The sequence below is a fragment of the Oryctolagus cuniculus genome, chromosome 9, assembly GCF_051225735.1.
Source record: "Oryctolagus cuniculus isolate XC-2025 breed Fujian yellow rabbit chromosome 9, ASM5122573v1, whole genome shotgun sequence".
Taxonomy (NCBI): domain Eukaryota; kingdom Metazoa; phylum Chordata; class Mammalia; order Lagomorpha; family Leporidae; genus Oryctolagus; species Oryctolagus cuniculus.
The window spans coordinates 119,540,730-119,553,244 of NC_142875.1; the positions used below are offsets into that span (position 1 = coordinate 119,540,730).

Here is a 12,515-nt window from a genome sequence, read left to right on the forward strand (position 1 = left end):
CAGCACCTCGTGAATCTCCTTTGTCAGAGAACTACCCTCCAAAACACATCCTGCCACCCCACACACTTCACGAGCTCCCTTGCCTCCACATTAACAACTCTGAGGCATAACCAACCTTCAGACTCCCCTGCAGGATCAGGCTGAGCGCGCTGTCTGTGGGATTTCACCTGGGCTCACACACCTGCCTGGCTTCCTACACTACAGTGTCCTGCTTCCCCCACTCCACTCACACTTCCTCAGCAAACACCATCCCTGAGTCCTCGTCTCCCGAGTCCGCTGATAAGGAAAGGACCCAACACATGCCCAGGGAATTACCACTGGAAAATAAACAAGCACCTCTACAAATGCTCTAGGAAAAAATGACAAAACTCACCAGGAAACAGTCTACCAAAACAATAACTAAAATATTATTGTAACCAATAACTTCATGTAGCAGAAAGACAACTTGATGGAATATATAAATTATCCAGGATACAGAGGAGAAAACTAGATATACAAGGTAAAACAAATTTAGGAGATACAGGGACACATGGTAATATCTGACACACATTGGATTGTTCCCAAGAAGATGGCAGAGAGGTGTGAACAGAGAAAATCTGAAGCAACATCTCCAGTGGTTCACAGATATCAGCAAAGACAGGAAGCAGCACAATTCTTACATAGGAAAAACAAGCTTTCATGTCTGTCAGAGACATTGCACAAATGTAGAGAGAACATCCTAAAAGCAACCACATGAGAAACAGACCATGTACAAAGAAACAAAGGCGAGAGTGCCAGAAGGTGCTGTCATTGGCAATGACAAGGTCCAGAGGACAATACAACATTCTCAAAGGAAAAAAATAGGGACAAGCGTTTGGCACAGCCATTAAGACACTCCTGGGGATGCCCACGGTCCACACCGGTATGCCCGGGTTGCAGCCCCAACTCTGCTCTGATTCCAGCTTCCGGCTAACGCACACCACGGGAAGCATAAGGTAATGACTCCAAGTAGTTGGGCCCCTGCCACCCATATGGGAGACCTGGACTGAGTTCCAGGCTCCCAGCTTCAGCTTGGTCCAGCCCTGGCTATTGTGGACATTTAGAAAGTGAACCAACAGATAGAATATATATCTCCAATGTCTGCCTGTATGTATGTGGGAGGAGGGGTGATGTTGTCAGCCTTTGCAAAATATAATACATATGTTTTAGAGTAGAAAATTACAGGCAACATAAACTAAAATATCATTCAATGAGGATAAAATAAAGACATTTTCGGCCAGCGCCATGGCTCACTTGGCTAATCCTCCGCCTGTGGCACCAGCACCCCAGGTTCTAGTCCCGGTTTGGGCACCAGGTACTAGTCCCGGTTGCTCCTCTTCCAGGCCAGCTCTCTGCTGTGGCCCAGGAGGGCAGTGGAAGATGGCCCAAGTGCTTGGGCCCTGCGCCCGCATGGGAGACGGGAAGAAGTACCTGGCTCCTGGCTTCGGATTGGCGCAGTGCGCTGGCCGTAGCGGCCATTAGGGGAGTGAACCAACAGAAGGAAGATCTTTCTCTCTCTCTTTCTCACTGTCTAACTCTGCCTGCCCCCCCAAAAAAAATACATTTTCAGACAATGCCTGTAAGATTTTTTTAGCAAATTTTTACTGAAAAAAGGAACTGACTTCAAAAGGAAGTTCTGAGACACAACAATGTAGAATACAGCAACCATGAAATGGGTAAGCAAATGTGGGCTTAATTAAATTCTCATTGACTAAAAAAACACAACGAACAAAAACCAAAGCAAACTCCACAGCAGAAATGCTTAGTTGAGGGGATGTGAAAGCTTAAACAAGATGAATTTTAGAAGCAATGACATGAATTGAATGTAGAGAAGTACAAACTAAGTTTTATCAACTTAATATTGCTTGAAACAAAAGTAAAGATATAAACTACTTAATGCATAAAAAGAAGGCATTTTTACCCTATAATAATAAAAGATTAAAGGCAACTTTTTAAAAATTTATTTATTTAGTAAATATAAATTTCCAAAGTACAGTTAATGGATTACAATGGCTTCCCTCCCCCACCATAATTTCCCTCCCACTCACACCCCTCCCATCTCCCGCTCCCTCTCCCATTCCATTCACATCAAGATTCATTTTCAATTCTTAAAGGCAACTTTTTAAAAAACATTATTTATCCAATGGGAATAGAGCAAAGAACATAAAGTAAAACACAAGATGCAAAAAAAAAAAAAAATCCACAAAGAGAATGATAGGGTTAGCATCTGCTAATGTGGTGATACTGGTAGCAGACAAAATAACAACTTGATGGGAAGAAGCACTGTTATATTTTAAAGGTGAAACAACACAACAGCAGTAACAGGGGTAACTCATCAGAGAGTATAAACCAATGGCGGAGTGTGTCACACTGCAGGAGCAGAAACAAGAGACATTCTTCATGCTTAAAAGGTAAATTCCCAGCATTCTGTGTTCTCAGCCATAAACTGCCCATGTCTCCTCTGGTGATAACACCAGGGAAGCAGGAGAGGACCCGAGTTAACATAACTCATCCCCTTGTCCACATCAACAGGTTCCCATCACAAAACTGTCCAAAGTGACATCAACACTGTCTGCATTGGCACAAAGAACTATAAGGACTTGATTAAGGGACCAGCAACTTCTAAAAATAAAACCTTGTATTTATTAACTCAGTTCAAGTAAGTTAACGTTAGAGCTACCACAGTGTTTAATCCAAGTCAAGAATCATATGACCTATGCTTCCCCACTGGGTGATGACCAAGCTAAAGCCAGGAGTCCAGAGCGCCACCTGAATGTCCCACATGGGTGCAAGGGCCCAAGTCCTTGGGCCATCTTTGCTGCTTTCTCGGGTGCAGTAAGAGGGAGCTGCATCAAAAGTAGAGCAACTGGGACTAGAACCAGTGCTCATCGAGAATGCCAGCATCGCAGGTGGAGGCTTAACCTACTGTGACAACACTGGTCCCAATAAATAATTCTCTTTTGAATGCTTAATTTTTCTTCTAGAGATCAGAAGCCAAAAATTACAAGCTTCTCTTTAATACACACTTTTGAATATTTGTATTCAATCAAAACAAAGTTCCCCATGATTTATATCAATTCTGGTATTTAATATTAAATGTGTTGTAGTTATCAGCTAGTTAATTATCTGAGCCTGTTTCCTGATTTGAGGAATGTGGTAGGAACTCCTTACTTTTTTAGGGGCAGAGTCCAGTGAAAACCTGTATGAAGCACGAGGACATGTTCCTATTTTTCTCTCCCCAGTATTGCAATTTTCCCATACTTCTTTGACTTTCATTTAAATGTTCTTGAACTTTTCCAAAACAACCCCTTCCCAAAAATGTTCCTAGGGTAAAACAACATGGCATGTTCTCTCTGCATTATATGATTATCATTCATTCTAAAAGTCTTTTGTTTTCAGGTGTCTGATAGAATCCAGGTCAATATTGTCATGTGTGTGGACGAGAACTATTCTTGATTTCTCTCTGCTGATTGGCAAGTCTGGCAGCAAATTCCTGCTGAGCGATGGGCCCTAGTCACCTGATGCTGTTGAATTATAGACCTCAAGTCCCAGGCTTAGAACAAGCTCCCTCAAAAGACTTCAAGTGTTCCCAAGCGTCATCAGCAGCTTCCACTGACCACCCTCACTTAGCCGGTGTTTCACGGGGGACTTAGAGAAGTCACTCACGCTCGCCGCCTATCAGATACCCTACCTGCTTCTCGGCCATTCTCTCCGAATGTTTAAGATTTTGGGTATTTCTCTAATTATTGTGAAATTCACATTTTCATAACTTTTCTTCTGCATTGTTGCTCCCCCTAGTGCTGAATTAAGATACTAGATATTCATGAAACTATCTAAAAGAAAAAAAAAGCTACAAAGTACCTAATAGAAAAAGTAACTACAGAAAGGATTATAATATCCACACATTAAATATATCTCTGCACATCATAGGTAGTACTCTGCTAGTTCATTGCTGCAGGAGCAAGCGCACCAGTCTCCTACGGAGTAGGCTTTGGAATACAGAGTGGAAAATAAATTATTAAATACACATTTTAAACTTAAGATGTGCCTTTTATAGTGACCCTACAATTTTTTTAAACATCTTATCATAAAATGGTATTACTTAGTTAACTTTACAAAGTGCAATTATTGTCTAATACCTTTTATATTCTTTCAAAGAATGAGTTTTGTCGATCAAATACACTTAGAAGGAAGCCACTCCGCGGTTTCCAGCATCGCAGCAATCCTGGACATTGTGCCCTTGTGCTTTTGCCACAGGCTAGAGCTGCCGAACTTCCATGAATCCCATGATCCTTCAGTGCTGGTGACAGCTGCAGCAAAGCTTGTTTTATACAATGCACATTAACCTGAACTCTCCTCTAAACATTTCGCCACTTACTTCCAGTCTCTGTTTTTTTAAATTTATTTGTTCATTTACTTTATTTATCTGAAAGGCAGGGAGAAAACAAGATAGAGTGAGTGTCCATCTGCTGGTTCACTTCTCAAATGCCCACAACAGCCAGGACTGGGCCAGGCTGAAGCCAGGAGCTTGGAACTCAATCCAGGTCTCCCACATGGGTCACAGGGGACCCAGCTACTTGAGCCATCACCTGCTGCCTCCCAGGGTGCTCATTAGAAGGAACCTGGACTGGCCAGCAGAGCCAGAACGAAACTGAGGACCTCCGACACAGAATGTAGGCATGCCGGGCAGGACCCTCACCACTCACCACACGCCCCCAGGCCTGGCCTTACTTCCCCCATCTCCTCCCGAGCCCCCTCAGTTGCAAGCAGCTCCATCTTCCAGTTGTCCCCGTTTCACTCTGAGTCCCAGGCTATTGGCTCAGACCCTCAGGTTGAAACGAAGCATTTCAATCTCCCCCATCCCCTCACTTTCCTCCCTCACTGGCTTCAGATTTGGAACAGGACTTTCCGTTTGAAGCACCAGTGACAGGAAGAGAAATCAACTTCCCGGCACCAGAGGTCTTGTACTACTCAAAAGATGAAATCGATATTTCTAAGAATCATTTTATTAATGTTACAATGTGCATGAAGTATCTTTTGAGAAAATCGCCTCAGCTAATACGCAAATGCTCTAGAGAGCCATGACAGAATCCCCAGTAGAGAGATCCTGAAATTATCTTTTATCCATGGATTGTCAGTAGTGAAGAAATATGGGTTTAATTCACAGGGACTTCTCTAAAGGGTAAGGAGGTTTATGTCCATGACCTTATTAAACTCTAAGAATGATAGTTCACAATTACACAATCCAGCTACCAAACAGTACGTTCAAAATAACTCAGTGTCTACACTTGTAATTCACAAACACTGTGAAGTTGATACAGAGCCTCATCCTTGCTTTCCATCCGTTTCTCCCATTCCTCTTTCACAGTATTTGTCCTGCCCCTTCCACCTTCTTTGTGACTATACAAAGCTCAGAAAAACCCATGTGGCGAAAGTAGATCCATCCTCAGAGGGCAAAGGAGAGGAAATAAGACCCTTAGTGTCCCCTCTGTCAGCCAAAGTCAAAGTCAGGTTAAGAATGCACATATGAAAAAAAAAAAAAAAAAAAAAAAAAAAAAAGTTAAAAAAGCCGGCGCCGTGGCTCAATAGGCTAATCCTCCACCTTGCGGCGCCGGCACACCGGGTTCTAGTCCCGGTTGGGGCGCCGGATTCTGTCCCGGTTGCCCCTCTTCCAGGCCAGCTCTCTGCTATGGCCAGGGAGTGCAGTGGAGGATGGCCCAGGTGCTTGGGCCCTGCACCCCATGGGAGACCAGGAAAAAGCACCTGGCTCCTGGCTCCTGCCAGGATCAGCGCGGTGCGCCGGCTGCAGCGGCGGCCATTGGAGGGTGAACCAGCGGCAAAGGAAGACCTTTCTCTCTCTCTGTCTCTCTCTCACTGTCCACTCTGCCTGTCAAAAAAAAAAAAAAAAAAAAAAAAAAAAAAAAAAAAGTTAAGAATGCACATATGAGCCGGCGCCACGGCTCACTAGGCTAATCCTCTGCCTGCAGTGCCAGCACCCCAGGTTCTAGTCCCGGTCGGGGCGCCAGATTTGGTCCCGGTTGCTCCTCTTCCTGTCCAACTCTCTGCTGTGGCCCGGGAGTGCAGTGGAGGATGGCCCAGGTCCTTGGGCCCTGCACCTGTATGGGAGACCAGGAAGAAAACACCTGGCTCCTGGCTTTGGATGGGCGCAGCGTGCCGGCTGCAACACGCTGGCCGTAGTGGCCACTTCAGAGGTGAACCAATGGATAAAGACAGACCTTTCTCTCTGTCTCTCTCTAACTCTGCCTGTAAAAAAAAAAAAAAAAAAAAAAAGTTAAAATGTCTTATCCATCACATAAGTGGATGTCTATTGGAGTTGGGGAAGGGAAATAAAGGAAAAAGGCATTTCTGTTTCTTCTGTCCCCAAGGAAGAAAACACCTCTGGTAATTTCTATTCTGGTCATGCACTGCATGTTTAAATAATGTTTAATGAGACTCTTGATGCTGCTCTAAATGGAGGCAAACAACCTATTCTTAGCCTTCTATTATTTATAAAAACTCCTTTGAGGACTAGCCAAAGTTCTGGCAGGTGGGTTAACTCACATGGACAACTGGTTTACAGTATGACAATGTATTATCAGTTTCATCACAAGAATGTATGGAAAGATAGACAAGATAACAAGTATAATGGAGGATTCCCACCTTTCAGGATAGTAATCCATATAGAAAAAAATCAGACAAGATTGTTTCTTGCACTAAATAACACAAAATTTCAAAAACATTGCTGAAGTACAAACACTTAGGGATGGCATAGTTTTCTGTGTCTGTCATCAGACAAGCTTTCTGGATTAAAAATTTAACTATCATACTAATTCATCCCAGACAATTTTGGTTTGTAATATACCATTTTATATTTCTAAATACAATTTCTTTTTCTTTTTGGTGCTAGTCTAAGAAGCTCTAAATTTCTCAGGGTGAAAGGGATTAGTTTCAAAGAAGTAATTTCCCTTTGTGTAAGAATGTAATAGTAAAATACAATGAATGTGTGTCTTAGGGACACCATGCTTTCCAATGCATGGGACAAAGTATCTTCGCCACCAGAATTTAATAAAAACAGTGCATTCTGCCTGGAATTCTGCTCCCAAGATCCTGTGGCTGCTTCTTCAAATCGCTTGGCATGCAACCAAGATGTGGACAGTGTCTTCATTAAGACTGAGTTTAGCGCATGTAACAGAGACCCTACTGAGGAAGGTTAAATGTACCAGGGTTTCAGGAAGGTCAGAGGGCACGGCCAGGCCTGACACCACAGACTCCCGGAGCGCGCCCACTCACCCTGTTTACAACTCCATTCCCCACGTCTGCATCTGCAGCAGCAGGAAGGAAGTGGCAAGGCCAAAGGGCCTGCAGCAGCTGTCTGCTCTGAAAATTTCCCAGGAGCTGCAGGCTCCACTTCCACTGCATTGAGGCTTCCCAGCAAGGTCAAGGCAGACAGAGAAAGGATAGAGGTTAAACCAGGCAACCAACAACCGCTGCAGCAGGTGATAATGACATAACGTTACACACACACACACACACACACACACACACACACCTACACCTACACGTCCCTAGATAAGTCATGGGAAAAGTAGCAGAACACGCGTAACAATAATCATCTCTCCTTCACACAGAAGGGTGAATGCTGAATCCCTTCCAACTCCAACCCCATACAATATGTAACGGCTCTCACTCATGAACCTGTGACACTGGATTTATGAGTAGGATCTGATCTCTCCTTCCAAAAAGCAAACTGTTTAATTAAAGTGCTGTAAAAAAAAATCCAACAGTCAACTTTTCCCCTGTATTCTTTTTTCCATTTTTTTAGCTTTCCCATGCATTTTGTCCCTCAAATGAATTTTAGAATCAGTTTTTAAAGAATCATAAAATTCAATATTGCTTTAATAACAAATCTTGATTCATGATACATACTTCTTGTTTGTTCATGCATGAACTGCTCCTATTCACTTGGCTAGTTGCAATTATTAGCAATCAAAAACCACTTTCCAATCCAACACTCAAAAGCTAGACCTTCCTTGGACAGTAATGCAGTCCCATCCTCCAGCCTCTCCCACCAAAAGCCACCATCACACTTCCAATTACACTCAGCTTCACAAGAATGTACTTATTCAGGCTTTATATACTCAAGAATAGATCTTCTACAGCTGTAAAGATGCACAATAGCTAAGACCTGGAATCAACCCAAATGCCCAAGAACAGTAGACTGGATAAAGAAATTATGGGACATGTACTCTATCGAATACTATACAGCAGTCAAAAACAATGAAATCCGGTCATTTGCAACAAAATGGAGGAATTTGGAAAACATCACGCTGAGTGAATTAAGCCAGTCCCAAAGGGACAAATATCATATGTTCTCCCTGATTGGCAACAACTAACTGAGCACCAAAGGGAAAACTTGTTGAAGTGAAATTGACACTATGAGAAATAGTGACTTGATCAGCTCTTGTCCTGACGGTTGATGTACAATGTAATACTTTATCCATTTTAGTATTTTTTTGTTCTAGTACCATTGGTTGAACTCTGTAATTAACACACAATTATTCTTAAGTGTTTAAATTTTAACTGAAAAGTGATCCCTGTTAGGAATTTGGAAAACACTATGCTGAGTGAAATAAGCCAATCCCAAAGGGACAAATACCACTTGTTCTCCCTGATAGGTGACAACTAACTGAGCACCAAAAAGGAAACCTGTTAAAGTGAAATGAACACTAGGAGAAACGGTGACTTGATCAGCCCTCACCCTGGCTGTTGATGAGCAACTTGATATGTTATCCCTCTTAGTATTTTTTGTTTGTTTGTTCTACTTAATACTTTTGGTTGAATACTGTAATCAATACACAATTCTTCTTAAGTGCTGAAACCTAACTGAAAAGTGATCACTGGTAAATATAAGAGTGGGAATAAGAGAGGGAAGAGATGTGCAATTCGGGACATGCTCAAGCTCACTTACTTCAAATGGTAGAGTTAGAAACATACCAGGGGATTCGAATTCAATCCCATCGAGGTGGCATGTACCAATGCCATCTCACTAGTCCCAGTGATCAATTTCTGTTCACAATTGATCATAATGATAGGACTAAGAACCAAAGGGATCACATCAACAAGAATAGTGTCTGCAAATACTAGCTGATAGAATAAAAAAGGGAGAGAACGATCCAACATGGGAAGTGAAATACACAGCAGACCCATAGAATGGCAGATGTCCTAAACAGCACTCTGGCCTCAGAATCAGCCCTTAAGGCATGCGGATCCGGCTGAAAAGCCCATGAGACTATTTCAGGCATGGAAAGCCAAGACACTCTGGGGGAAAAAAAAAAAAAAAACCTAAATGAAAGATCTCCATGAGTGAGATCCCTGTGGAAAGAACCAGTCATCAAAGAAGTAGGTACCTTTCTCTGAAGGGAGGAGAGAACTTCCACTTTGACCATGGCCTTGTCTAAATATGATCAGAGTCGGTGAACTCAGGGGGCTTCCATAGCCTTGGCAGCTCATGACAAGAGCCTAGGGTGATTCCTGAGGCCATAAACAAGAGTGTCAATTGGTTAAGTCAACAACAGGAGTCACTGTGCACTTACTCCTCATGTAGGATCTTTGTCCTTAGTGTGCTGTACATTGAGATTTAATGCTATAACTAGTACTCAAACAGTATTTTTCATTTTATGTTTCTGTGTGGGAGCAAACTGTTGAAATCTTTACTTAATGTATGCTAAACTGATCTTCTGTATATAAAGAGAATCAAAAATGAATCATGATGTGAATGGAAGGGGAGAGGGAGTGGGAAAGGGGAGGGTTGCGGGTGGGAGAGACGTTATGGGGTGGTGGGGAGCCATTGTAATCCATAAGCTGTACTTTGCAAATTTATATTCATTAAATAAAAGTTTAAAAAAAAGAAGAGTTAAAAAAAATCATGTAATTGTAAAGGTTATTTATGGCAGAGGTTGTTCTTATGCACACTAATATCCACTCTCCCTTTCTCTCTCAAAATAGCCCTGGTTTTATTCAACATGGCAAACTGTTCAGTTAAAGGCTACATCTCCTGCACAGCTGGGTGTGGCCTGTGGCTATTTCTGGCCATTGGAATAGAAGCAGATATTAGATAACGGTTCATCTAAGATGGACTGGGAAATGTTTCTTTCTGATATCTGAGGATGTGCTGTGTATGTGTTTGCGTAGATCAGGTTTGGGACAGAGCTGATATTGTGACTATGTAGGAGCACCCTCAAGCCCACCAGTCCAATGACCTCACTCAGTCACAGCTAATCCACCTTCAAGGTTCAGGATTTCACAAAGAACTTCTCTGCAAGGCTCATGGTCTCCTAGGCCACTTTCAGGAGTCCAGAAAATGGTTACTATCCACTCTTCAGTACTTGCAAACAGACCTGGGATTTCAATTCACCACTCAAAGAGCAGGAAGAGTTGGCTGGACAAATGTGTAGTGGTTAAGACACCAGTTAAGATGGCCATCATCTCATAGTGGAGTATTTGAGTTCCGTATCTGACGCCAGCTTCCTGCTGATGCAGGATCCCGAGAGGCAGCATAATGGTGTTCCTGTCACCCACATGGAAGACCTGGATGGTATTTCCGAATCCCAGCTTTAGCCCTGCCCATTGTGGGCATGTGGGGGGAGTGAAAAAGCAGATTAAAGTTTGCTTTCCCTTCCTCATTCTCAAATAATAATATCTAGAAACAGCAAGTAGGGAAGATGTTTTTCTTAGAAACCAACTTGTTCTAAGATCTCAGTATACCCTCTCCATTTCCTTCTCTCATCTGGTCAAAGTTTTATCTCTTTCCCTGAGGCTAATGTATCTTATTCTTTAATCTTACATCCATGTATTCAAGAAATCTGCTTTAAGTCATCCTATTTCCATCATATCCAAATTCCCTGATGTTTTCTCTCAATGGACCCTTCATTTTGCAAATGGAAACTTCATTTTCAACATGATTTCTTTCTGCGTGTAGCCTTACAAATTTTGGCAGGTGTTTTACCTGGTTTATTTGGAATACACTGTACCTAATTAATCCTGACTGAAGGGCATGTGGGATGCTCTTTATACCAATGGGACAGAGGATGACAATGCACATAGAAAACAGTGCAGAGGTAAAAAGGTTTGTTTAAATTTAAGTGTATTGGCCAGTACATATGTATGTTAAGTATGCAGCATTTCTATTGGAGCAACTACACAACTAAGAAAACTTGAAGCACAAGTGTGTTCATTTCATTTAAACTGATTCTATGTGATTTTCCTTCCTGTGGGACAGTGGATTTCAGAGCAATAGGGAACCATAATGTTCCCTCTCAGCTGATTGCCAAATTGGATTTCTTTTGTTTATCATCTACTGATTCTTGGTTTCAGAGTCAGACTTGCTGAATGGAGTTCTAAATTCCAAAATGCGACGTACGGGTCACACGGCAAGCCTGGTACACTGACAACGGACCTATGCCACAACTCAGAGCGAAGAGACTTCAAACGTGCCACAAAAAAAGCTGCCAACCAGAAAAGAAGGCAAGGCAGATTGAAGGAAGAAGGTGGATGCAAGAGTTCTTCCTTTCCCAGGACTGAAAACTGTTTAAGCATTCGTTTTCTTACAAAAAAAAAAAGGATTTTATTATTTATTTGAAAGGCAAAGTGACAGACAGAGGGAAGAACAGAGATCTTCTAACTGCTGGTTCACTCTTCAAATGTCCACTAGGAGCTCAGAACTCCATCTGGGTCTCCCGTGTGGATGATAATAGCTCAAGTACTTGGGCCATCTTCTGCTACTGTCTCGGGTGCATTAGCAGGAAGCCTGATTGGAAACGGAGCATCCAGGACTTGAACCCGTGCCCCAATATGGGATGCTGCATTGCAGGCAGCAGCTTAACTGGCTGTGCTACATAGCAGCTCCTTAAGGATCCTTGAGGTGATCATTAGCAGATCACTATGGATGTTCTAGTCTAAGAGGAGATCAGTTCTTGGACACAGACACTGTTTTGCCATTATGAGGAAATTACAGCAGAGGAGCTGGAGATGGAGCCTGGTTCAGCAGGGAGCATACTGGAGGTATCCCCAGCTACTCCAGTGCCTCTGCCCAGATTCCTTTATGAAATGGGTTATGTCCAGAAGCTTCTCACTCTGTAATCAATAGAAATGATGTACCACCCTTATACCCTTCATGAGTTAAGGATGTATCTCCAGAAATGCTGGAAGTACTCCCAGGAAACAGCCCCACATCTGAGTTTTTGATGGGTGCCTCTATTGAAGAGCCCTTCCTTTCCCAAGGTCACCCTTCCTTCTCAGCGTAGCCATGTGCACTGACTGGCTGCCTCGGAGGCACAGAAGCCTAGCCCCCCTTCCTTGGAGCCATGCCAGTTTCAGAGGTCCACACGGGGTCACTTGAGGCCTTTGCTGGGACGATGGCACAGCACAGTTTATCACTGTGCCCAGTCTCCCTTCCATAGAGAATTATCCCAAGAGCTTTTCCTACTCGACTTCCTGCT

The 12,515-nt window shown here is 42.9% G+C and overlaps 1 long non-coding RNA gene across 2 annotated transcripts in view; it reads left to right on the forward strand.

Moving 5' to 3' along the window:
• LOC138843880 (uncharacterized) overlaps positions 1-12,232 on the forward strand; it is a 57,302-nt gene extending 45,070 nt beyond the window's left edge. Inside the window, exon 4 of one of the 2 annotated variants that reach the window (XR_016213550.1) lies at positions 11,392-12,232. This is a non-coding gene — a long non-coding RNA (uncharacterized LOC138843880). Of the gene's footprint in view, positions 1-2,317; positions 3,033-11,391 lie in introns of those variants that run through there. The other variant, XR_016213554.1, reaches the window with a different exon arrangement.
• The last annotated feature ends 283 nt before the right edge of the window (positions 12,233-12,515 follow it).